Here is a 26,005-nt window from a genome sequence, read left to right as displayed (position 1 = left end):
GGATGTGGGAAGATGTGAATAGATGTGGATTGATGTGGGAATGATGTGATTAGATATGGATTGATGTGGGAAGATGTGAATAAATATGGATTGATGTGATAATGATGTGAATAGATGTGGATTGATGTGGGAAGATGTGAATAAATATGGATTGATGTGGTAATGATGTGATTAGTGTGGGTTGATGTGGTAATGATGTGATTAGTGTGGATTGATGTGGAAAGATGTGAATAGATGTGGATTGATGTGGGAATGATGTGATTAGATGTGGATTGATGTGGGAAGATGTGAATAGATGTGGATTGATGTGGGAATGATGTCATTAGATGTGGATTAATGTGGGAAGATGTGAATAGATGTGGATTGATGTGATTAGATGTGGATTAATGTGAATAGATGTGGATTGAAGTGATTAGATGTGGATTGATGTGGGAATGATGTGATTGGATGTGAATTAATGTGGGATAATGTGATTGGATGTGGATTGATGTGGGATAATGTGATTGGATGTGAATTGATGTGATTGGATGTGCATTGATGTGAGATTACGTGATTGGATTGGATGTGAATTGATGTGGGAATGATGTGATTGGATGTGATTAATTGTGAGATGATGTGATTGGCTATGAGATGATGTGAGATAATGTGATTGGATGTGAGATGATGTGATTGGATGTGAGTTAATATGGGAGTGATGTGATTGGACGTAAATTGATGTGGGATAATGAGAAATGATATGGAATGATGAGAAATTATATGGGACGATGAGAACTGATGAGAAATGATGTGAAAGAATGTGTAATGATGGGAATTTTGTTGGAACTATAATTGTATGTGAAACCTATTTTTTTAAGATCGTTTTATGTCAATAATGCCGGGGAAGCATTTTGACTATCTTAGGTCATGGTGTGGTGACATAAGTGAAGTAGTTGCAAGAGCTGACGGAGAGTCAATGAAAGACGTCTCGCATGGTAAGGCCGGTAAAGGTCTTGACTAGCCTCGGTTCGATTAAAAATGGTGAGCTTCCGGTACGGTGGATGAATGCCAAAAAAGACCACAATATTGCAACCTACTTGGTAGCTTAAGTATATGCATGCAATTTTGGGAACTAAAGCGATATTTTACTTTCATTACATCAAATCGGCAACATATTTTTATTTAATATTGATAAGTGCCACATTTTTAAATGCATAATATTTTGACCTTATGTAGTGCATCCAAGTGTTACTCTTTAATGCCTAGTGTCTTGTCATTCTTTAAATCCCATTGTGCACTACTCTCGCTTATAGTTAGTCTTTCCTCTTTCCCTTAAACAATGTTCCACAATCTCTTTTTCATGAGATTAAACTTTACCTTGGTTTTCCAAGTGTGAAAGTTCGCCCCTTTAAACTTTTCTCTCACCTCACTATGCACCATGCAATGTCTCTACCTCTTGTGCAAGAGCAAGGGTGGTACTGTCTAATGCTTCACAAGTTTGGATCAAAAAACACAAGTGTTTAAACTTAAATAATCATGACCACTTAAATTAATGTCCACAAGAAAGTCAATAACCCATATCTTTTTTCATATCCCAACTCCAGCATAGGCCATTTGGACTTGGTAAATAAATCCTCGGAAAGGAGGACAATAGCACGTACCCTTTTAAAAATGAAGTTGTTTGAAGAAAAGGGTACTATAAACAAGAGTGTAAGACGTAACCTTCCATATTTGTAACTCTACAAAATAGCAAACTGGTTAACATCTTATATCTAAAAATAGGCCTTGTTCATGAAAAAATGGTCTCTTAGAAATGTCAATTATAAAATAAACAAAAGGAGAGTCCATACTCTCTCTCTCTCTCATGTGCTGCCACCCTCTCTCTACATACACACCTCTATCTTTACATGTGGCTTTGCCTTATAACCTTTGGGGCATCTCTACCTCACTTTATTTTAGCATGATTGGAGGAATATTTGGGCCTTGGAGAGAGATGCATATCTCAGTTAATTCTTGGGCTTTTACCATCTCTTACAGTTAATTCCTATGCTTTTACCAGCTTTGGTTGTGTGGTCGATGCTTCGAAGGTTTTCATGCTCTCTCTCTCTCTCTCTCTCTCTCTCTCTCTCTCTCTCACACACACACACACACACACACACACACTTTCCTTCTCTCTCTCTCTCTCTCCTCTTTCCTTCTCTCTATCTCTCCTCTCTCTCATATAAAGCAATTCTTTTCAAGATTTTGTTTGAGTGATGATGTGGCACCATGGACATGCGTTGCCATGTGGCACACACAACCCATTTTTTATTTTTTATTTTTTTTGTTGGAGTAATGATGTGACACCATGGGCATGTGTTGCCATGTGGCACACACAACCTTTGGTTTTTAAGTTTTTTTTGAGGTGAGCATGGCACCTGGTGCCATGTGTGGTAGTGTAGGCATGTGTTGCCACATGGCACACATAATCCAATTTTGTTTCAAGAAATTTATGTAGGTGATAACATGGCACCCAATGCCACGTGGCTCCATGAGCCTACATTGTCACGTGGAACATAAAACCCTTTTTTATAAGGATTGTTTTTGGGTGATCATGTGACACCATGGGTCTATATTGTTATAAATAAACCAACGCTCCTAGTTCAAAAGACCAAATTGAGCGTCCTCTATCAACATAGAACCGTGCCCTATCCTGAGCACTCCTGATAGAATCCCGAGCTTTGGTCAGCATTTCCTGCATATCATGTAAGAAATCCCTCGATGCATCAAGCTTGATGTCCTTAAGACCGACATTAATAGGTGCCCTGGGTTGATACCCATACATAAGCATGAACGGACTAAAACCAATAGCCGTATGTTTAAAACTGTTATAGGCAAATTCCACCATTGAAAGATATTTTTTCCAATTTGATGCTTTTCCAGAGACATATGCACGAAGCATATCCTCTACAATCTGATTCATATGCTTTGTTTGCCCATCAGAGTGCGGATAATTAGAGGAACTCATACTCAAAGTAGTTTCCTCGTTGTAAACCATTCAGAATAAAGTAAGAAAACATGGCATTATAATAACAGGAACCAGGGATTCATCGGTGCCCCGACGTACTCACATCTGTACATGGAATTATCGGTGTCCCGAGTTACCCATATCAACATAGAGAGTCATCAACGTCTCGATGAGTCACATATGTACATTCGTAAACCATCAGGTGGACTATATAAATCACCTAAAGTACGGAGCTAGAGAAAGAAATGCCAACAAAGGAAAAATCCAAATTTCCTTAATCCGAACACACAAAAAGATAAACTCATTGAACTCTAAAGAAAAAGATTTCAACAAGTGAATATGCCGACGAGATTACACTCATCAATACATGCAGGCTATAGATAAAAGAAGTTTATCTAGAGAATGCCCACACAACAACTTTAAATGAATTCAAAAAATGAGATTGTCTTTGAATGTTGAGGTCAACATGCTAAGTGATGTAAACAAAGCAACAATCTTGAGCCCAAATTATCCCATAAGATAATATATGTGAGGGATCGCTAGCGTCCCATACCACCATGATACCACCCATACATACCTTAACAATTTGAAACTCCCTCTAGTATGCTGTCTAAGAAAAATGTATAAAATCCTGTATAAAAGGAATAAGATGGCCTTATCCCAAACTTTCACATACTAAAACCTGTCTCAATATACATGAGATCACATCAAGGAATAACTCTTTCCGAGTACAGCATTAGAAAAAAGTTTGAATTATTGACGCCTTTCTAATGATAACTACCCAAACACAATAAAGCTAGGGTAGAAAAATAACTCACCTAGATATATAAGCAACTAGGTATCCAAGTTGGAATATGTACAAGAGTACAAGGAATATACTCCAAAATTACGTGCAAAAAACGAAGGCAAATGCTACCTTCAAAGCACATGATATTATCCAAAAGATCAAAAGATCCATATAAAACCATGGATAAAAGCATAGAAGCTCCTAAAATCCATGAAAACCATAGTTGATCATAAAAATTAATGCATGCCATCTAATGGTCATTAATCATACCAAAAGAAGCATTAAAATTGGTGGCCAACTCATTAGTCCGGAGTATATGAACATGGTGTCATTCAAGCAAAACTCCAAAGTAAGAAAGTGAAACACGTGTGTAACACAATAAAAAACCCCTAGACAAGTGATCTAAGTAGAACCTGATGAGTCTATATAAAACTTAGAAAACATCCAATAAAATCCACCAAAACAAACCGATCAACTGACCCATGATAGAATTTGTCTTAGGCTTAAGAAATTAAGCATAGACCACACTTCAATAAGTGCAAAATAAATTATCATGGAAAAGTGTCAAAGGTGAAGCACACTTTGAACGCAGATTATAGCCGTCAAAAGTATGAAACATGTCCAAAAAGAATGGCTAAACAATGGTAAAAAATCATGAAAATATCATTTAAAATTAATCCAAACAGAAATATCTACTAATACGAGGTATAATCGTACTAATAATATGCAAATAACCCGCATCTATCTAATGTTAGCACGAGAAAACGTACTTCAATATAAATAAATCTCAAAAATATTAAATTCTCGAGAAAAAGAATTATCATGATTTTTTTCTAAATTTTTTTAATTTGATAGGACCTCAAAATACGATGATTTTGAATTTCACCAAACTTATCTTATGACATTCCAAAGCTATATTTTTCCAAAAAAAAATAGCAAATAGATTTGCTAAAATACCATTGATATTTTAAAAATACCAATTTTTAAGATTTCTAAAAATAATTTCTAGAAAATTCCTAATTTTTTTGAGAATCCCATCAATCACAAATTTCCAATTCCACCCGACAATTCTCAAATCCAATGAAAATTTATAATTTTAATGGATTTTTTAATTTTCTAGGTTCAAAAATATATTTTTAAAGGAAGTTGAATGGTCACGAGTGCTCGAATGGACACACCACATGCCAAACACCAACCCCACTTTTCCAAAAATTTAAAATAACCTTTGTCTAATTTTCGACTAATTTTTAGGAATTTTTTGAAAATTTTAATTTACCCTGAATGCATTTAGAATACGAACGGTCAAAAAATTTCGGAATCCCAATAGTCTTCCTCCCGGAATACGGAAAGCCAACAGTTTCGGGAAAATGAAAAGACAAAAAAAAAAACGAAATGTGAAAGGTCAAAAGTTTCTGGAATTCGGAAAGCCAAAAGGTTTCCTAGGAATGCGGAAAGCCAAAGGATTTCAAGAAGATAAATCCAAAATTTTTGAGAGATTTTTTTCCCTCAAATGTCAGATTTTCTCTATTTTTAAAGGCTTTTTTTCCAAGCTTTTTTTGAAAAGATTTCAAAAGCTCTTTTTTTAAATTTAAAAAACTAGTTTTTATTTTAAAAAAATCAAAATATATTTTAAAGCTTTAGCCTTCAAAAAATTCATTTTAGGGGGGGTGGCAATTTTTCGCAGGCTGCCTACATCAAACCCCCCGCCCTTCCTCCCCCCGCGTGCGCCAAATTGAGAGGGAGAGGAGACTCCCTCTCTCCTCTCCTTCTTCTCCATTCCATTTCTCATTCTCCACCCCCTTCTTCTCTGTTTTTAACAGAGAGGAGGATTAAGCTTTAATTAAAATTTTACTTAATCATAATTAAATATTAATTATGATTAATGTTTAATTTAAAAAATCCCTATTAAAAGGAGTTCACACGCGGGAGAAGAAAAAAGAAGGAAAAATCAGAATTGAGAGGTGAAGAGGGTCCCATGCACACGGGAGAGCATTCCATGCATCAACATGCTGCCCCCCCTACTACATTTCAGCAAAAAATTGGCAAAAATTTAATAGCATACACGTGGAAAAACCCACAAAAATGTATAAAAAATACATTTTTAACCATAAAAAATGTTGGAATTAGAGTTGCAGAAGGAAAGCACACAAAGCTTGGAGAAGAAGAAGCAAGAATGCACACAACACTTAGTGTATTAGATTGTGTCAATGTACAAAGATAAGTTAGCCCTAGAAGGATGGGCGTATATACAAGCCGAGGGAAAAAACCTCCTAAGGAGGGAAAAAGTGCCCCGGCGGTCCTAAGTGTGTTCACACACATCACTGCCTATATATATGGCAACAAATCCCCCTTGGGAGTGATGGTGTAAACGAGAGGAGTTGGCACTCATGTGTATAGGGAAGTGCCATGCCCGAAGTAGCTCAGTCCACAAAGGGGAGCAAGCCCAAAGCTTTGTGGAAAGCTTCAAACTTCTCATGAGGAAGCGCCTTTGTAAAAAGATCGACGAGGTTGTCCTGTGTTGGCACATATGCCAAGCTGATCTCTCCTGCTGAGAGTCTCTCCCTGACATAGTGATAATGCACCTCAATGTGCTTTGTGCGAGCATGAGAAACTGGGTTTCTTGTAACTGCCAATGCGCTCTGACTATTAGTGTAGATGGAGGTGGCATACTCCTGTCCAACACCCAAGTCAGCCATAAGCCGTTTGAGCCACGCACACTCAACCGTAGCTGTGAAAGCTGCCCTGTACTCAGCTTCACAACTAGAAGTGGCCACAATAGGTTGCTTCTTGCTCAACCAAGATATGCATGAGCTACCAAGCATGAAACAAAAACCACTTGTGGACACTCTTGTGCCATAGCAACCAGCCCAATCTGAGTCCGAAAAAGCATGTAAATCTGGCGGCAACGATCCCCCCTTGGGATAAAACAACCCAAGATGTATGGTGCCACTCAAGTAGCGAAAGATGTATTTAACTGCCTTCCAATGCTGAGACCCTGGGCTATGCATAAACCTGCCTGTGAGACTGCAAACTGAATGTCCGGCCTCGTAATGCATACATAAATGAGGCAACCAGCAGCTGTCTGATAGAGTGTGACATCAAAGTGATCTCCAGCATCATGAAGACTCAACTTCAAACCTATCTCCATTGGAGTAGCAATAGGCTTGCAGTCTTCAAGGCCAAATCTCCGCAACAATGTCTCAATATACTTTGTCTGACACAAAGCAATACCTCCATCACATTGCTTAAATTGTATCCCGAAATAATGATGCAAATGCCCCAAATCTAACATCTCAAAAGAGGCATTCAAATCAGCCTTAAAATCACCAATATGACTCTCATTTGGTTCTGTAAGCAGTATGTCATCGACATAGAGAGCAATGATTAGATGTACATCATCCACACGTTTATCATACAAAGTGCTTTCTGTTGGACTATTCTCAAAACCATGTGCAGTCAAATATGCATGTATCTTTTCATACCAAGCTCATACAAAGCCTTTTTCAACCTACACACTTTGTTTTCCTGCCCTCTTTGAACAAAACCACGAGGCTGCGATACATACACCTCCTCATGCAAATCTCCATTCAAGAACGCAGTCTTTATATTGAACTGATGTACATTCCAACCATTATGAGCTACCAATGCACAAATGCTACAAATGGTAGTCATACGACAAGTGGGAGCAAAGGTCTCATAAAAGTCAATGCCCTTTTCTTGAGCATAACCCTTTGCAACAAGTCTAGCCTTATAGTGATCAACACTACCATCTGGCTTTCGTTTCAACTTAAAAACTCCAATGACCTTTTTACCAATAGGCAAATCACACAAAGACCATGTACCATTCTTCATTATAGCATCATATTCACTTTGCATTGCAGCCAACCGATTTTTTGATTTTTGTACCTCATATTCACTTTGCATTACAGCCAACCAATTTTCTGATTTTTGTGCCTCATATTCACTTTGCATTGCAGCCAACCAATTTTCTGATTTTTGTGCATCATATTCACTTTGCATTGCAGGCAGCCAACCAATTTTCTGATTTTTGTGCCTCATCAAATGAAAGATGTTCTTCCTCTTCACACATACTAGACACAGCCAAAGCAGAACAATCTGATGCATAAGAGGCATGCTGAAAACCTGAACGAGTATGACTAGAAATAGGTGCATCAATTTTACTATCACGCAAGGTTTGCACCAGCCATTTAGGCATACCTCTAGCCTGCTCATTTTCAGCCCTATCCTCATAAATTACATCTTGTAAATCTGCATCAAAAATAGGCTAATCTATGATGTCGTTTGAAATCTGCATAGGCTGAATATTTACCTCATTAGGACTTACATTTCAATTCCTATTAGGACTTACATTTGAATTCCCATTACATTTGAAATCTGCATAGGCTGAATATTTGCCTCATTAGGACTTACATTTGAATTCCCACCTGTAAATAGAGGCAACAACGTATCAAATACATCCCATGAGCTCACACCTGTCTCTTTGGTACATGATAACAAAGGCTGCACAAAAACAACATCTCGACTAATCAAGATACGCTTTGACTGTGGATGATACAATCTGTAACCCTTTCTCTCAGCACTATAACCAACAAAAATGCATTTGACAGCCTTATCATCTAATTTTCTACGTTGTTGCACAGGCACTAAAGCATAGGCCAAGCAACCAAAGACATGCAAGTGACCAATTAAAAGGCTTCCTGCCATGCCAAGCTTCGTATGGAGTAACAGACTACAAGGCCTTAGTGGGACACCTGTTGAGTAAATATGCAGGACACATGACAGCCTCAAGCCAAAACGCATGTGGCAAAGCTTGGCTCTTGACCATACATCGTGCCATCTCCATAAGTGACCTGTTTTTCCTCTCATCAGCAACACCATTTTGCTGAGGGGTATACGGCACTATACATTGGTGTTTTATCCCACGACTAGCCAGAAATGCATCAAACTCTTTAGATATGTACTCCCCCCCTTGATCAGAATGGAGGGTGCCCACAGTACAATTGGATACATTTTCAACCATAAGCAAAAACTGTTTGAAGCACAAAAACACTTCGGACTTTGCCTTCAATGGATATACCCATGCATGTCTTGAGTAATCATCAATGAAAGTCATGAAGTACAAGTCTTTACCAAATGACGGAGTTTGCATAGGCCCACATACATCACTATGTACAAGTTGCAATTTGCGAGTGGCCCGCATAGAACCATCCTTTGGAAACGCAGAACGCTACATTTTGCCCAAAATACAGCCTTCACAAACATGTTTTAATGGTGCCTCAAGAGGTGGCAAACGTAACAAACTAGCAAAGTTGAGATGACCAAAACGAGCATGCCATAGTTTTGCATCTGAAACTGCCTTTTCATCAGAAACTGCATTTGTTGAATCTTCCACACACTTGTCATAAGAATTGAGCCTATACAGCCCACAAAACAAGGTGCCAGATGCAATAATCATATCACCAGAAGTCAAATCATGAACAGTACATCTGTCATCCACAAATTTGACTACAAGTCCAAGTCTAGTAAGTGCAGAGACAGACGATAGATTCTTCTTTATCCCTGGCACATACAAAGCATCTAAAAGTGTGAAAGCGTTGCCATTTGTAGCAGTAAGCATAATTTTACCAATGCCCTTCATTGGGTAAGAAGCATTATTGGCACATGTGACAGTATTCCCATTAGGGACAGCCTCAAGACAAGTGAACATATCACGATGTGAGATAATGTGCTTTGTAGCACCACTGTCAAAATACTATACATCAGAGTCAACAGAAACTACCAAACATGCATCAAACTGGCAGGATCAAACTGGCAAAACACGCTAAACGCCCATTCTTTATCCTACACAACATTTGCAGAATCTGCATTTGTAGAAGCATCTGCTATTGTGGCTGCATTTGACTCTTTCTTCTTTGCCTCTTTAGCCTTTAGCTTAGGGCAATTCTTAATGATATGATCAGTTGCCTTACAATAGTTGCACCTGATTTTTTTCTTACCTTTATCAAGAGCCTTCTCAGACCTATTGTTGCTACCTATGGAAGGAGAAGAAGTTACAGACCTACTAATAGGAGAAGAAACAGTGGAAGGGACTGCCTAGCCCTGTTTTGCCTGGACTGCGCTTCTTGCAAGAGCTTGTTGACTAAAGTATCATACTTGACAACATCAGGTTTGTCCTCTCAGTAACAAGTCTCCACGTGGAAGCAAAAGTCTGATATGACTCAGGTAAAGCATCAAGAACAGTTTGCACAAGAGAATGATCAGGAATAATCTCACCTGTAAAAATCAACTGTTCCTTGAGATCTTTAATCTCAGCAAGAAAAACATTCATGTCATCATCTTCCTACATAATCTTTGATTCTATCTCTTTACGCAGGTAAGAGATTTTTGCCTCGTTACGACCTGCATACAAACCAGCTAGAATATCCCAAGCCTGTTTTGTTGTTTTAGCTGAACGAATATGTGGAGTGATGTTACGTTTGACAAAAATTGTAATCAAGGCATGAGTCTGTGTATCTTTACCATCCCAACAAGCTTGTTCAGCAATGGGTAAAACAGCAGCAACAGTAGAGCTGCTAGAATCTGCAACATCCTCAACAGATCCTACATCCACAGAACCTGGACGTATATCCATTCCTTGCACAATGTTCCACACTCCTTGTGCCACCAAAACATGCTGCATCATGTATACCCAAAGTGGGTAGTTGCTGTCTCCATCCAATTTGTCATCAGCACAGTAGACAACGTGCTCTGATACCAATTGTTAGAATTAGAGTTGCAAAAAGCACACAAATCTTGGAGAAGAAGAAGCAAGCATGCACACAACACTCAGTGTATTAGATTGTGTCAATGTACAAAGATAAGTTAGCCCTAGAAGCATGGGCGTATATACAAGCCGGGGGAAAAACCTCCTAAGGAGGGAAAAAGTGCCCTGGGCGGTCCTAAGTGTGTTCATACACATCACTGCCTATATATATGGTAACAAAAATGCTCAAAAATCTAAAAAATTAGAAAAAAATTCTTAAAATTTCTAGAAATTTAGGAAATCCATTCTACCAAAAAATATCCACAATACAATATGTGGTATTTTCATAAAAATTTTCATTAATGCTTATTTTAAACCACAAAAAATAGAAAAAATTAGTATTAAACTCACGGAATTTCCCCGTAACATCAATTTGTCCACTATTGAATAGTAGTAACACGCGTTGCAACTACCATATCGACGATCCACATGCAAATCATCAACACAAATCAACAAAACAATATTTTTATTTAGTAAATATTAAAATTTACTTCAAAAAAATCTAAAAAATTACAATAAGAAAGAAAAAATAACAACAATTAAGTAGAGATTGCTCTGATACCACTATTAAAAACCTAAGATCTCTCTAGATAATTGTTATGCATAAATCAGGCATAAACTCATCCACCCCAAGGGGGATGCACACATGAATTATAATGAAATACATCATACCTTTACCTTGATGTCCCATACCATCAAGAGGTATAACTCCAATCCAAATGCGTGTAGCTATAGTGTGAAATGGTAGGTGAGTAGTTATGATCCTCTACACAAGAGAGCATAACATAACCTAGTGTTGCATGACAAATGAAGATCAATACAAGGATGCAACAAAAAAGACACTTAGGGCTCTTGAAAAGAGTTCCACTTTGTGGATGAGTGTGGGAGTGGGTTTGACAATAATCCCACATGGGAACTTTTGGGAGTTCTAGAATTTTTGTATAAAAGGTGGCTCATTTGAGAGCATGGACATTGGGCAAACTCATGTTTGAGCTCTCTTGAGACTAGCTCTCCCTCTTCTTCCATAGAGGTGCAAGCTCTTCTCACTCCCCATCTACATTGTTGTAAGTTCTATTCTTTTGTTAATTCAATGCAATGAGTTGATATTTGTCTCTCTTCTTTTGTCAATTCTCTAGTATGCATGTTTCTTATTGATAGCTTCAAGAGTTGTGTGCATGCTAGGGAAATGAGTATTTGAGAATGAAGAATGCTTGATCTTGTGTAAGCAATAGCTAGGCTTTCTTCTTGTTTGGATGTATGGATGAATGGAATGTGGAGTTGAGTGAGCAATAGCAAGATTGAGCTTGAGTGTGTGTTGAGTCTATGTCAATAGTAGTAGTTTTCTTAGCATTCTCTCCATCAAATGGATAAGCTTTTGTGCACCGGTACGGGTTGAATCCCTAGCTCCGAAAGGGATGCAAATCCCATTGGATTGAGCTAAGTGTGGATCATACTACTCTTGCTACAAGTGAGAGAGTTTTCCGTCTCTCCATTGGCGCCGCTGCCGGGGAGAAGACTCAAATCCGGTTGAGAGTGTGTGGAAACCACTACTATTTCCTCTTTTGGTTGCAAAACCATTGAGTGATTAGGTTAAGTTTGGGTGTGTGATCCCGGTGTGAGTGGATAAGGTTAGGATAAGAAAAAAAAAAAACCATTGAGCGGTTGAGGTTTCTCCCGCATTGTTTTTTTTTATGTTTTATTGTTTTATTGCTTTTCAAGTACCGTCATTATGCTTACATTCATTGTTTTTTTGCCATTTCATGCTTTCATGCTTTTTGCTAACATGTGATTTTTTAAAAAAAAGGACAAGAGGTGCGTTGCTAAGCTCTTCCATAGCTTATGCAAGCTCCATAGGCTCCCAAGCGTGAAACCCGCTTAAGGAAGAGAGGAGAGAAGGAAAGAGAAGGGGGAAAGGAAAAAAAATAAGCGTGGAGAGAGTTGCTAAGCGAGGGGCATTCAGCCTTTCCTTTTTCACGTAGGCACCGACCTTTGTATTTTAAAAGTGCGTAATATATTAAGGTTGCAAGGCGTGTGTTCATTAATATTCATACTATAGAGGCTTGTGCTCATAGCTTGATAAAATGACTCAGAAGTCCTCTTGTTTCTAAAATAAATAAATATTTTTTTTATTTTTTTTATTTTTTGTAAGTCAAATAGCTTAATTTGATTTGATAATCAATAACGTTTCACCACCACAACAACAACAACAAACCCCATGTTCTGAGCTCTTGTAATTGTCCTTGCCTTCGCACTCCAGCTTCAGATCTTCGGAAAGGAAGGGCACGTTCTTCCTCTTCGCAAGATCTTGGCATCCGGTGAAGTTCTCTGGGAATTTGCAGGCGCCAAAGGTAACAGTGTAAGCGTGGGCTGTGTTGGCGTAACTGGTGGCAAGGCGTTTCTTGTCGTTGAGTTGCTTGTTAGCGAAGGACTTGGCGAGGAGATCATCCACAAGGGAAGCATTGGCTTTGTCGGCGTTGGCGAGGGCCAGGCCCAGGCACCATCGAACGGCGGGGCCAGAAGGCCAGAGGCGAAAGTTGACGGGGGAAAGTAAAGAGGTGAAGGAGGCGGGAAGGAGACTAAGGAAGAGAAGGCAGCTGAAGGTGAGGCGGAGAAGAGCGTTGGCACGAGTGCGTCGGGGGATCTTATGATTCGCCGCCTGCAGGGCCGGTTTCAGCACCGCCTCCGTGAGCAGCAGTGAAGGGCTGGCGAAGGAGAGCAAGGCAGGTTGTGTTGAGGCGGCTGGAAGAGGATGCGGCGGAGGCTGAGCCCGCAGAGCAGAGAGGAGTGAGCGGGGCAGAGCCAACCGCAGAGCAAAGGTGGCAGCAGCGGCGGCGGCTGGCTATAGTAGCAGAAGTGAAGAAGTGGAAGCAGCACGCTGGAGCTGAGGAGGCGCAGTAGCAGCTGGCGCTAGGCTGCTGGAGCAAGCAGGCAGAAAAAAGAAACAAAACGTGGGTGCCGGCGGGAAATCCGGGAGGGAGCGGCGAGCGGTGGAGATAAGGTTAGTGGATTTTTTATTTTTTATTTTTTATTTATTTTTTATGATTTCTATATTTTTTAAATTTAAAAAAAATAAATAAAAATAACAAAATAATATATATATATATATATATATATATATATATATATATATATATATATATAAAAAGAGAAAAAGAGATTTTAAGAAAAAAAAACTATAAAATAATAAATTTATTTATTTACTTTTAAAAAAAAGAGAAAAAAAGAAAAAGAAAAAGAAGAAAAAACAATTTTTATTTTTGTATTTTGAATCCATTGTTCATTATTTAAATTTCGGTAAAATCTTGCATAATTAAAGTAGCTTGTATTTTTTATTTTTATTTTTTTTAGAATTTTTGTAAATGATGCATAATTAGTAAATTCATATTTTTTATATTTGGCACGAAATTTATTAGTTTAAAAAAAAAACAAAACCAATAAAAGAAAAAAAAAACAAAAGAAAATTTTAAATTTTTTTTGATAAATTAAGTATTTTTTTGGAGTCTACTTTTTTGCATAATTTGTAATTCTTTATTTTTTTAATTTTTTGCATAATTAGTTTAACCTGCATTTTTTAATTTTTATAACTTTGTGCATAATTAGTATTTTTTAGTGTGATTCATAATTTTTGTGTAAATATTTTAAAAATAAAAAATAAAAAATAAAAAAACATAAAAAACATAAAATCATTTAAAAAAAATCATAATTAAACAAATAATAAAAAAAAGGATAGATAGTTATGCCACACATACCCATTTTTAGTTGCCTTTAGTGGTTAGGAAGGGTAAAATATATATATATATATATATATATATATATATATATATATATATATATATATATATATATATATATATATATATATATATCAAAAAAAAACAAAACACAAAAACCAAAACCAAAAAAAAAACAAAACAAAAACAAAACAAAAACACATAAAAAACCAAAAAAATTTGACCTTATGCACTTGCGGTCGGGACGTCTTGTAGATTCTTCCATAGGGCCTAGGGCACCTTCTAGAGTACCTACGCAAGAAAGTGGGACCCAATCGGTAGGCAATTTGGCAGATATTGCTGAAACCCTTTCTGAATCCCAATCCGATACCCTTTCCTCTAGAACAACTAGTTCATTGTCCATGGACAATCTAGGGCCGACAAATAGTCATCCCGTAGCCCCAAATAGGACACCCTCAAGATCCTTTAATCCATTTGAAGCCGACACCATGGGGTTAACACTCAATGTGAGACTCCAATATGTCTACACAAATGCTCAAGGAGCTGAGATCTTTAAGGATCCACAACAACGGTATCTTGTTAAGATCGCAGACATTTTCTCAGAACTTGATAGAGCACCTTTAGTCAATGACCAGGGTAACATGTACATGGGTGGAGATGGTGTTCGCTACGAAGTCACCTACCATCCAGAAAAGGTAGACAAATTAGGGGAGATCTCTAAAACCGAGTTCTTAGACTTATCAGAACTTTCCAGAGCAAGGGAGTCTAGAGATGACTGGCTCATCGAGCCGGATATGCCTGGACCATCCAATGCCCAATCCTCAAAGCCATCCATAGATGATTTACTTCTTGTAGATCTAAATTTGGAAAGGGATAGGAAAGGCAAGTGTAAACTAGATCAGGGGGCTGAATGCCAATGGGAGTTTGTACGACAAATTCCTGTGACAAAGGTCTTACAGGATGACCCACTTCAAGAGGTCTATAAGGACTCGTTAGAGGGATATTATGCCACAACTAGATTGCCACAGCTGGATCTTCCTCTAGCTCATGTGGTGGTAGTTGAGAAGCTTGCAGGACACATGAACAGAATAATTGATAAATGGGCCAATGAATACCGAACCTTAGATTGGAAGGAGATTCGGGAACTCACGTGGAAAGGACAACCATTATTTATGGAAGTGTTCTCAACAAATACAGCCAAACCAGGAGAGACAGCCTTTCTTGGAGAAACTATTGCTCCTCCCCTACGAGAGTTCACTAGAGAGGGACCTTCAACATCCAAGTGGACCACTGCTAGTAGCCCAACTCTAGCACCAAGATATAGTCCTACACCAAATGTGCGACCACAGGTCACACCACACCAACATCTTTCTCACTATGACAATCGGAGGAGAGGGGAGCCAACTCGGCCTCCTATAAATGCACCTCCTGAAATGAGGGTGACAAGATCTTTGGAGGGGTTTGGTGAGGCTGGTAATAGGGTACCCACACCAATTTTGGAAACATGTGGACCATCTTTCCAAAGAGAGGAACAGTTCCCACTGAGAGTGAGAGGCCGTAGGCCCTATGATGAGTATTCAAGACAAGTAAGGCCATCAACTCTTCAGAAACTGGTAAAGAAGTATGAAGGGTCGGGAGATCCATACGACCATGTAGCAGCATTTAGGCAAGCAGTTCGAGCTGAGCAAGTGGCTGATAAGCATACTCAAATTGAAGGATTTGGACTCACTCTTGAGGGAAAAGCCCTGGCTTGGTTTCAGGCATTAGAGGCTTCAGACAAATCTTCTTTACGAGTTTTGAAAGAGAGATTCATTGCTGCTTTTTCCTTAATGGGAATTCAACATGACACGGTAGCACACATCTACTCTTTCAAACAAGGCGAGAACGAGAGTGTTAGAGACTGTGTAAATAGAATGAAGCAGTACATTAATCGTTGCCCAGAAGATGAGAAGCCCGCCCAAAGTCGATTAATTTCTCTCTTCTTAAAAGGCCTCAAAAATTCGACACTGCATACACATCTCTATGCGAAGAAACATACAAATTTCAATGAGTGTTGCCATGATGCTATGGATTTCACCGATAACTTCAAATTCCAAGATGGTTCTGGCCCTGAGGTGAAACCTAGAGATCAGTGGGGTGATGACCAAAGATCAGGGTCTAGCGCGCTAGTAAATCCAGACCAGATAGCTAACCTAGTACTAAGGAGATTGGGACAGACCTATCGTCCACCCATGCAGCCACAACAACAGCAGCAGAGAATGAGGAGTGTACTTCCTACAGGTCCTCATCTTTGTGGAGCATGTGGCGGTGACCATAAAACAGAGGACTGTAATACCTTTTCTCCTCTAGTCACAAACCAACCCACAAAGAAGTGGTGCCAAGCCTGTGCTTGGAACTTTACCCACACCACACAGGAATGTACTCGCATCGCGAGAATGAGACAGGAACGTGAGCAGCCGAGGGGTGGAGTGGCTCCACAAATGTATCAACAGTATACTAGTTTTGAACGTAAGCCACTGATGACACAAGAACAAGCACGACCTGTTCTTGGTGCTCAACCTCCTGCTCCAGGGACTACTCCTGTAAGGGTTGTAGACTATGATAATTCAAATATGTGTAGAGACTTGGTAAACCCAGGCTATGTGGAAGAAGAATACGCATCATATTCATCCAAAGATAATCTCTTTGAAAGTCCCACATACCCAAGCCCAGCACTAGACGTTCACCCAGGGGAACAAAACTCTTTAATGTTGCTAGGCAGCTACCAACCTAGGACTCTAGGCCCCTCGGGTCAATGGCAGCCAAGGAAAGTAGTAGAGGCCAAACCAATGGGCCCCTGTTATGAGTGCGGAGAACCCCATTGGGCTCGTGATTGTCCACATCGCTCAAGGCAAGCATCTCGATCCAATATAACAGTACAACAGTTTCCACCAATTGAAAGATATTGTCTAGGGTGTTGTGTAGAACACTTCCCAAAAGACTGTCTGCTGAAACCACATGAGGAAGGCTCCTCTCAACCAAAGGTCTCACTCAACCTTGTTGGTGCAGTTCCATCACCACCTTCATCTGAGAATGAGGATGTCGTGCCACTTAGAGTCATGACTAGATCACAGACACGAAATGCCGAAATACAAACTGATGAGACACCTCGAACTAGGGGTGCAAAGACAAATCTAGTGGACAAGACCCTACAGTCCAGTAGAAAAAAGACCACTCGGCGGAAGAAGAACCAAAACAAACAAACTAAAAGTACATCCACTAGTTCTCAAGAAGCCTCTAAACAAAACATGAAGGATAAAACTTTTACATCCCAAGAAAAGCATGAGGAACATCAACCTCAACCTGGGCTTAGTGCTAAACAAGTTGAGGCTAGTATGACTGAGGATAGTTCTGGGGGTTCTGTTTTTGTGGATAAAGTGAATGAGACTCTAGAGGCCATCATTGATGCTCATAGAAGTCGCATTGCAGCTTTATCTGAGCTACCCAAGAAGCTTCAAGAATACCCAAACCCTCGTGAGGAGAAGATCAATCTAGCTGTACATCAGCAACTCATTAGGGAAGCTCAGTCAATACTTGAGGGACCACCACCACCTATTCCTCGGGGCCCAACCTCTCTTAAGCCAACATTAGAAACCATACCAGAAGTGTCGTCAAGTCAAGAAATGAAAAGTGAACTCATTTCACAAGCTCATAGCGAAAGGTCTGCACCAATTGACACCCAATTGAAAGGGGGTAATCTGCCACCACCTAGCCTTGTCTTCCCATGCAATGATGAAGTTATTGATGCTAATGAGGACATGGCAAATGAGATGTGGGCTGCAGTTCACGAGAAAGTTCATGAGAACATGTCTTCTATTAGTTCGCCTCCATTCTCTGAGGTGGATTTTACCAGAGGCACGGAAAACAAATTTAGACACCCAAGCATTCAGGAGGAAGTTCAAACAATTGTTTCTCCTAGAAGTAAGCATACAATGAAAACCTTACCATCATATCTGGGAGAATATGAGAACTGTTCTCAAACCTTGAGGATACCCTCCATGCATAAAAGGTTGAAAAAGGAGAAAGATATGAGTATGGTGCAAGCTATTTTGTCCGCACCAGTGGCTTGTACCTTACCTTTGCTCGATTTGATAAAAATTCGACCTGAGTTGTGGAATGATATTGCCACATGTTTGTCAGAGCAGGTATTGCTACAAAAGGGTCACCATGAGTGTACTATACACCCCGAGACAAAGCATGTAATGCCAGTTCCTATCAACAAAGTAGGAAAATTTTGTGAGGACGATCAGGGAAATGCTACCCTCCCATTAGAAGTGCGAAAAGTATCTTCAACTGCAATACTTGATAGTGGTGCAGGGGTGGGCATTGTCACAAGATCCATTTGGGAAAAATGGGGCAAACCAGCTATTAGGAGTACCAGGATGCGCTTGCAGCTAGCAGATGGAAGCTTAGAACATCCCCTTGGGTTGCTTGAGAACATATTGGTCACCACATGTGGGATTGAATATGAGCACACTTTGCAGTAGTGGATTTTGGAAAACATCCAAACTATGAAGTGATATTGGGTAGACCATTCATGCGACAATTTCAAATGATTCAAGATTGGGGATACAATTACTTGTACCTCCGACATGATTCTGTCATCACAAGGGTCAACCTAAGGAATCACTCATATCGTGATGTAACAAGGTCTCCGATAGATGAGTTTGATTCTGCTTCATCTGAGGGCTCAAGAGTTACATTGTCAGATGGGCGAGAAGATCTATGGATGTGTGGAGCCTCATGTAGGGATTTCAACACTGAGAGACTTAAGGGTAATTGAAGTGTATCAGACGAGGCATACATTCCACAACCCTTCCCTGAGCATTTAATTGATCCATTAGAATGGAGTCATGTCCTTGCAACATTATCGACATGTGCTTTACCAAAGCCAATTCAATTCTGTGACTCAGATGGATATGACATTATACCTATATGAATGGTACAACCACGTGCTCTTCTAGATCATTTGTACTATAGGGATACATCCAAAACAACAGCTATGCATGTCGAGGAAGTCTCAGTTGAGAATTTAACACTCAAATCTGTTAATGATGCTGATAAGAAAGAGAAACAAGCTCCAACACAAATGATGTGGATAATTGATGAGTACTCAAGTGAGGGCCATGGCTGGCATGTTCCAACTACTCTAGTTGCTGCTCAAAGAAGGCCGGGCAAGAAGGAATTATCAATGTGGCTACCCAAATATGCGTACAAACTTGTACCATCTAGTCCAGTTGCTAAGCCTCTTAAGAAGCACATCATTTCCAAGCCTAAACCTCGGATTGTTACTCGATGGGTCCCAAAACAGGTTCTTAAAGCACAAGGTTATTATGAGGGTGCAACAGCAATTTGGCTTCCAAAATGCCATGCTTTGCTAAGGGTAAAAGAATGTTTCAAAAAGGTTCCAAGAGCCACCCTTGATTTTCCATATCAGTGGGTACAAAAGAAATCAACACAAACTCTTCAAGATAAGATAGGTGGTTGTAATAGCACCTACAAATCTACTGGTGTTGATCTTCCTAAAACATGTATTGAAACACCTGTTGTCCCGATTTCTCCTTGTTACATAATTCAACCATCAACTGGTGTACTTAAGACCCATCCAACTTCACATGGGTCTCATTTGAGCATAGATTCTAGCATTTCAATGCCTAAATCCTCTTATCTTGCTCAAATTCCTCGACAATTGATAAAATTCCCACCCAAGAAGGACATACCTAAAACCAAAGATAAGGCATTAGCACTACAAATGAAGCTCTTTGGTAGATCAATGTTTGAATAGTGTGGTGCCTTACGCCTTTAAAGGATTATGTTCTTTTTGAGATAATCTCCACCACCAGCGCAAGGGTAAGTTCAACGACTCCACAATAAGATCGACAAGCCAGGGCACTTTTCTCCCATTGGGTTTTTTCCCCTCGGCTATATTCGGTGATTGGCACCACTAACAAATTTTATTCCTTTGTTTTCCTTTTTGTTAATAAAACTTTTTGCAGAGATCTCAGCTTAAAAAGAGCATCAAACACGCCCCTATAGTCCACCTACCATGCACACAAATTAGGAAGGGGGGAGACATGCTACGCCTACCAAGATCAAGGAGGAGTAATCTGCACAAAATCAGCAATGCATCAATGCAAACGAACAACATCAACAGGGCACTAAAACAGGTGTATTCAAATCTTATTCTTTATTTCTTTATGTGCTCTTATCTTTCGAATATATGGTTTGCATGTTCACACAATGTTGGTTGGTTTAAGTTTTTGATTAGTTGTTAAAATATGGTGAGTGAGTTCTAGAGTCTTAGAAGACTCAGTAAAAGATATTTCTATTTAAAGACAGTGTAGGATATATACCAATGGAGTATGCCAAGTACTTATGTTTTCAAGGTATATTAGTTATCCCTAGTGGTAGTTACCTCTTAGATATGAGCTAGGTGCTAGGAGTCATAAAAATTTATGAAAATATACCCTAAAAAAAATATATATATACAAAGTGAATTGAGACATGAAGTGTCTACCGCCATGTGAAATGCTTGGTAGGACCTGAGGTTGTCTTAGCACCTTGGGCCGATGCCTTGGTTTCCATGGGGTAAACACTGATGTCTAAAAACTTCAGAAGAAGAACTTTGAGGAATCTATCGCCTTGATAGATGTTGGTAGGACTCGGGGGTACACTATGGGCCCTCAAGACCGATGCTTTCATCTTCAAGGGGTACTCCTTAGGTCATAACAGAAAGAAAAAGGGTCTGTCGCTCTTGAGATACTTAGCGGTCTTTAGATTCTCTTGGCGAAGGTCACTTGGCCATTGCTTGGGTCTCTTTGGGATAGAACCTTAATCTTCATCAACTTCTACACACATATCAAAAAAAAAAAAGAGAGTTCCAATCACCTTTGCTCATATTTAGGAGTAGGTATGCCATTTAGGAGTAACTTACATACTGGTAGGACATTGAGACTACGGTCATAACCAGCGGTGTACAAAGCACACTTGCCTTTACGTAGCACTATCTACTACTTAAGTCTCACTTTGACCAGTCTTTACTCACCCATTTTAGTACTCATTACAACTTTAATCAGCCCTGCACTTGATTGCTCACGTGTGTAATTATCATAGCTGGTTTTTCTTTTCTTTTCTTTTTTTCAATAAAGGACTTTAATGTATCAATTGTTTTTTGTTGCAGCTCTTGCTACTACCGCGCTCGAGGACGTGTGCAAAATAGGAAGGGGGGAGTGTTGCATGACAAATGAAGATCAATACAAGGATGCAACAAAAAAGACACTTAGGGCTCTTGAAAAGAGTTCCACTTTGTGGATGAGTGTGGGAGTGGGTTTGACAATAATCCCACATGGGAACTTTTGGGAGTTCTAGAATTTTTGTATAAAAGGTGGCTCATTTGAGAGCATGGACATTGGGCAAACTCATGTTTGAGCTCTCTTGAGACTAGCTCTCCCTCTTCTTCCATAGAGGTGCAAGCTCTTCTCACTCCCCATCTACATTGTTGTAAGTTCTATTCTTTTGTTAATTCAATGCAATGAGTTGATATTTGTCTCTCTTCTTTTGTCAATTCTCTAGTATGCATGTTTCTTATTGATAGCTTCAAGAGTTGTGTGCATGCTAGGGAAATGAGTATTTGAGAATGAAGAATGCTTGATCTTGTGTAAGCAATAGCTAGGCTTTCTTCTTGTTTGGATGTATGGATGAATGGAATGTGGAGTTGAGTGAGCAATAGCAAGATTGAGCTTGAGTGTGTGTTGAGTCTATGTCAATAGTAGTAGTTTTCTTAGCATTCTCTCCATCAAATGGATAAGCTTTTGTGCACCGGTACGGGTTGAATCCCTAGCTCCGAAAGGGATGCAAATCCCATTGGATTGAGCTAAGTGTGGATCATACTACTCTTGCTACAAGTGAGAGAGTTTCCCGTCTCTCCACCTAGCCTCAAGCTATCATCGAGAGACCATAGCTTAAGCCTTAAGATAACATAGCCTTGGCCTCCAAGCCCCCCTTGAGTGTCCCCCATGCCCCTATTATATAGGAGGGTCCTCAAGTGACTCTTAACTCTCCATTTCCTATGTGTGACCCTTGGATGCGTGACCCTAACCTTAACCCTTAAGGTTAGTCCTAACCTATGCTCCACTAGAGCTTGTTCCCATGCTCCCATGCTCACAAGCCTAATGTGGGTTAGCCTCCTAGTATATGCACATATAATGTGCATATAACAAGAAGGTACCACCTCTTACTGCTTAGCATCCACAAACCGCTCTACATTCTCTGAAGTTGGCATCGGAGGCATAACTTTTGGTCTCTCCACTCTATCTTTGGTTTGGCATTTGATGGTGTGCTTGGTGCGACTTGTGGTGTGGGTTTTCTTAACTTCAAAACCCAAATTTAGGGGTTTCCTTTGTAGAAGCCTTATGCTTCTATAATAGCTTGGTTGGGACGCAATGAGATGTTAGCTGCTAGCTTGAACCAATGTTCTCAAGGCCATCGCCTGACTCTCTTTAGCTTTGGAAGTTGAGGTGTGGTCCAAAAGGTTTTTGAGATAACCTTGAGCTTCTAACATTTTGAAGGGGATCCAACGGGGCTTGAGGGTTGCATAGGGTCTCCCACTTGGCAAATATGTGCTCATGAGTAGGATTTTGGCTAAATGGTGACATCTAGGTCTTTGCATGGGTATCGTACTTTTGTTAACTAACTAGGGTACCTGCTGTGAGTACCCACTCCTCCTTCTTGGGTACCCACTCCTTGTATACCCTCTTCTTCTTGATAACCTTTTTGAAGGGTTGTTGAAATTGAGGTTTTGGGGGGTGGTCTTTGTCTTCGGTAAGGATTTGGATCTCTGTAATGGTTCGAGGGGGTGGTCAACACACAAGGTGAGAGGAGTGTTGTGTGTTAGGGATTATCTGGGTGATGGCTTGTAAATGGAGGACTCATGAGGCTTGGGATAGGTGTGAGATTCCTTCATCCCAACAAGTGTTGCATGTTAGGGATTACTTAAGGTGATGGCTTGGACAAGGCTTGGGATGTTGATAGGTGCAAGGTTACCTCATCCACCATTCCATGGGGAAGCTAGAGTATTGCAGTCCTTTTTCACCAACTCACTACACAATCATGGGACTGCAATCTATCCCCTCCTAAATAAGGATGATGCTCTCTTTCATTTTACTTCGGGGGGAGGGGGGGCACATAAAACTTGTAAGATGTATGTCTAGTTCCAATATAAAATTCAGCTTCAAAATAATCGATGGGGATAGGAATTGTTTACTGTCGTAATGGTCACTTGGATGGTGCAAGTGGTGGTGTGGCCTAATGATGTCCACACTTCTTAAGACAGCTGTTAATCCCATTTTAGATTAACAAAGATGCTCCTCCAATTGAGGACATTAATAAGTGTTATGAAAAAGCACTATAAAATTTTTACATTTTGAGATACTGGCCACCTAAGGCCTTAGTTGGTAAGTTTTGGGCACCCAAGAGATGTATAAAAAACAATTTCTCATCAAGGTTGTTGCACGTTGTGTGTAGTTTTTTGGGAACCTCAAACTCAACTTGTACATGTGTACATGAGTGTTGTTCATGTTGTGGTGAAGTCATTTTTCAAAATGAATAAAATAGAAAAATGAACGTGGCCTTATTTTGGAAGGTGGCGTGGAGGATTAAGTTGCCGCCAGCTAGGTGCTTCTGGAAGCTGGTCGGCGCAGCTGGACGAAGAGAGGGAGACAACCAGGAGCGACGGGGGCTAGAGAGGATTGTAGCGAGGGGGGCAGGAGGCCACCTCTATGTGTGCTCGACAGAAGGCGGTTCTGGTGTGAGTGCCAGAGGCGGTGTCGTTGGGTGTTGGAGAGACAGCTGGGAGCCGACGGGAAGAGAGCCGCGTTGGTGCTTGTGTGGTGGCTTGCTGCAGCAACAGATCCAGGCGAGCGTGGGTTTGAAGGGGCCATCGTGTGGTGCTGGGACGTGAGCAGCTGTAGGCCTGCGACGAGGAGAGAAGAAGTGGTGCCGCGTGTGGAAGTCGTTTATGGGCTGATGAGCGCAGCTGGCAAGGACAGGCGCAGCTGCAAGATAAAGCGAAGTGAGCTGGTGAAGGGGAGAGGCGCAAGACAGAGGAGGGAAGTGTGGTTTGGGAGGCCAACCGCTGCCACAGGCGCAGAGGGCTGAAGAGAAGTAGGCCGTGTTGTTTGAGTGGAGGGGGGGCCTGTGTGTTTTTTGGGTGGTTTGCTGCAGCCATAGGTGAAGAGCAGCGTGTGGGAGCCGAGAGCTGTGAAGACTGGCGGCTGGCACATAAAAAGCAGCACAGCTGCTGTGCAGGTGCGAGAGGAAGAGGACAAGGCTGGTTAGCGCAGTGGTAGTGCAGAGATGAAGGGGAAAGGTGGCGTCCAAGTGACTGTAGTGAGTGCGCAGAGGGGCTGATTATGGGCTGATGATACATTGGGGACTAGAGGAGTGCAGCTGAAGAGAGAGACCTGAGAGGGTGCTCACCTTGGGAGCTGGGTGTTTCTTGGATGAAGGGATGAAGGCGCTGATGTAAGTGAGCAAGGGGTCCGCCTGGGTTTCATGGTAGTGGCTTGGTCTGGATAGTGGGCTGGTTGTCAGGTTGGTGACAAAGAAAGTGGTTGCTGTGGTCTTGCTTTGGGGAGTCGGCAGTGTGCGTGCTGGCGTAGTAGAGAGATCTTCAGGTGAGGTGCAGTACAGAGAAGGGAGAAGGTCGACTGCAGAGAAGCAAGGAGCAAAGGAAACGGATTGGGAGCGACCAGGAGAGCTGGAGAGGGCCGATTGCGAGCGGGTGCTTGGTGAAGCTGGTGTCTGGGATATTTTGGGATATCCACCTCTGTAAAGGTCAAGGTCCTTTCTGAAATATAAGTCTTGTTCACGCTCTTTGGTCTGGTGTTCTGGTGTGTTTGCATGCGTGTGTGAAAGTGTGGCATGCTATAAGGGCGTAGACAGCTTTACCGTTTCCATGCCATCACTTTTTGGTGCCTCCACAGAGGAGCAGATTTCCTCTGGTTTGTGAAAGAGAACAAGGGCTGTGTGAAGAAAGTTTTGGAAATGGCTCAGGATTTTCTGGAGTATTGGGGATTGCCACAGGAGAATGCAACCAGGTTTTTGGAGAAGATGGAGTTTACAGCTTTGATGAAAGACAGGGCAACCCCGGAGATCCTTTCTCGGATTTTGACTTATTGCTTGCAGGGTGATGCAAAAGTATGGCTGCAGATGTTTGTGACTGCACACAAGAATGTTCATCGATAGGATCCTAAGTGTCGTGTAGTCAGAGCTGCATTTTTGGCACAGTTTGTCCGTGTGAAGAGTCCGAATGAAGTGTGGAAGGAGTTGTGTAACATTCAGCAGAAGGATGGTCAGGATGTGGATCAGTATCTGATAGAGTTTGGGAGACTGTGGAGTCTATGGTGTGAGGCTCTGATTCCTGAAGTACCCCTGCAGATGATTAAGAGAGAGCGATTTGTGGCTGGTGTGGAGCCAACAATCCGACTGAAGGTGGAGCTGAAGAACCTGGATAGCTTTGAGGAGGGTGTCAGAGTTGCTCGAGAGAAGGAGTGGAAGGTGAAACGTTTGAGGCAGTTGGGAATGCGGGAAGAGCCAAAGAGGTTTATGAAGGTGCCAGGGATTGAGAGTATGCATCCTGGAAG

At 40.7% G+C, this 26,005-nt stretch overlaps 1 pseudogene; it reads right to left on the bottom strand.

The window, feature by feature from the left end:
- Nucleotides 1-12,751: 12,751 nt before the first annotated feature.
- On the bottom strand, nt 12,752-23,938 carry LOC147638057 (photosystem I reaction center subunit N, chloroplastic pseudogene; annotated as a pseudogene).
- Between the last annotated feature and the right edge of the window lie 2,067 nt (nt 23,939-26,005).

This window comes from Cibotium barometz, chromosome 5 (assembly GCF_041138505.1).
Source record: "Cibotium barometz isolate CiBa-2024 chromosome 5, ASM4113850v1, whole genome shotgun sequence".
In the NCBI taxonomy this organism is placed as follows: Eukaryota; Viridiplantae; Streptophyta; class Polypodiopsida; order Cyatheales; family Cibotiaceae; genus Cibotium; species Cibotium barometz.
Note: the sequence above shows the minus strand (reverse complement) of the source record. Positions and strands in the feature narration are given on the sequence as shown.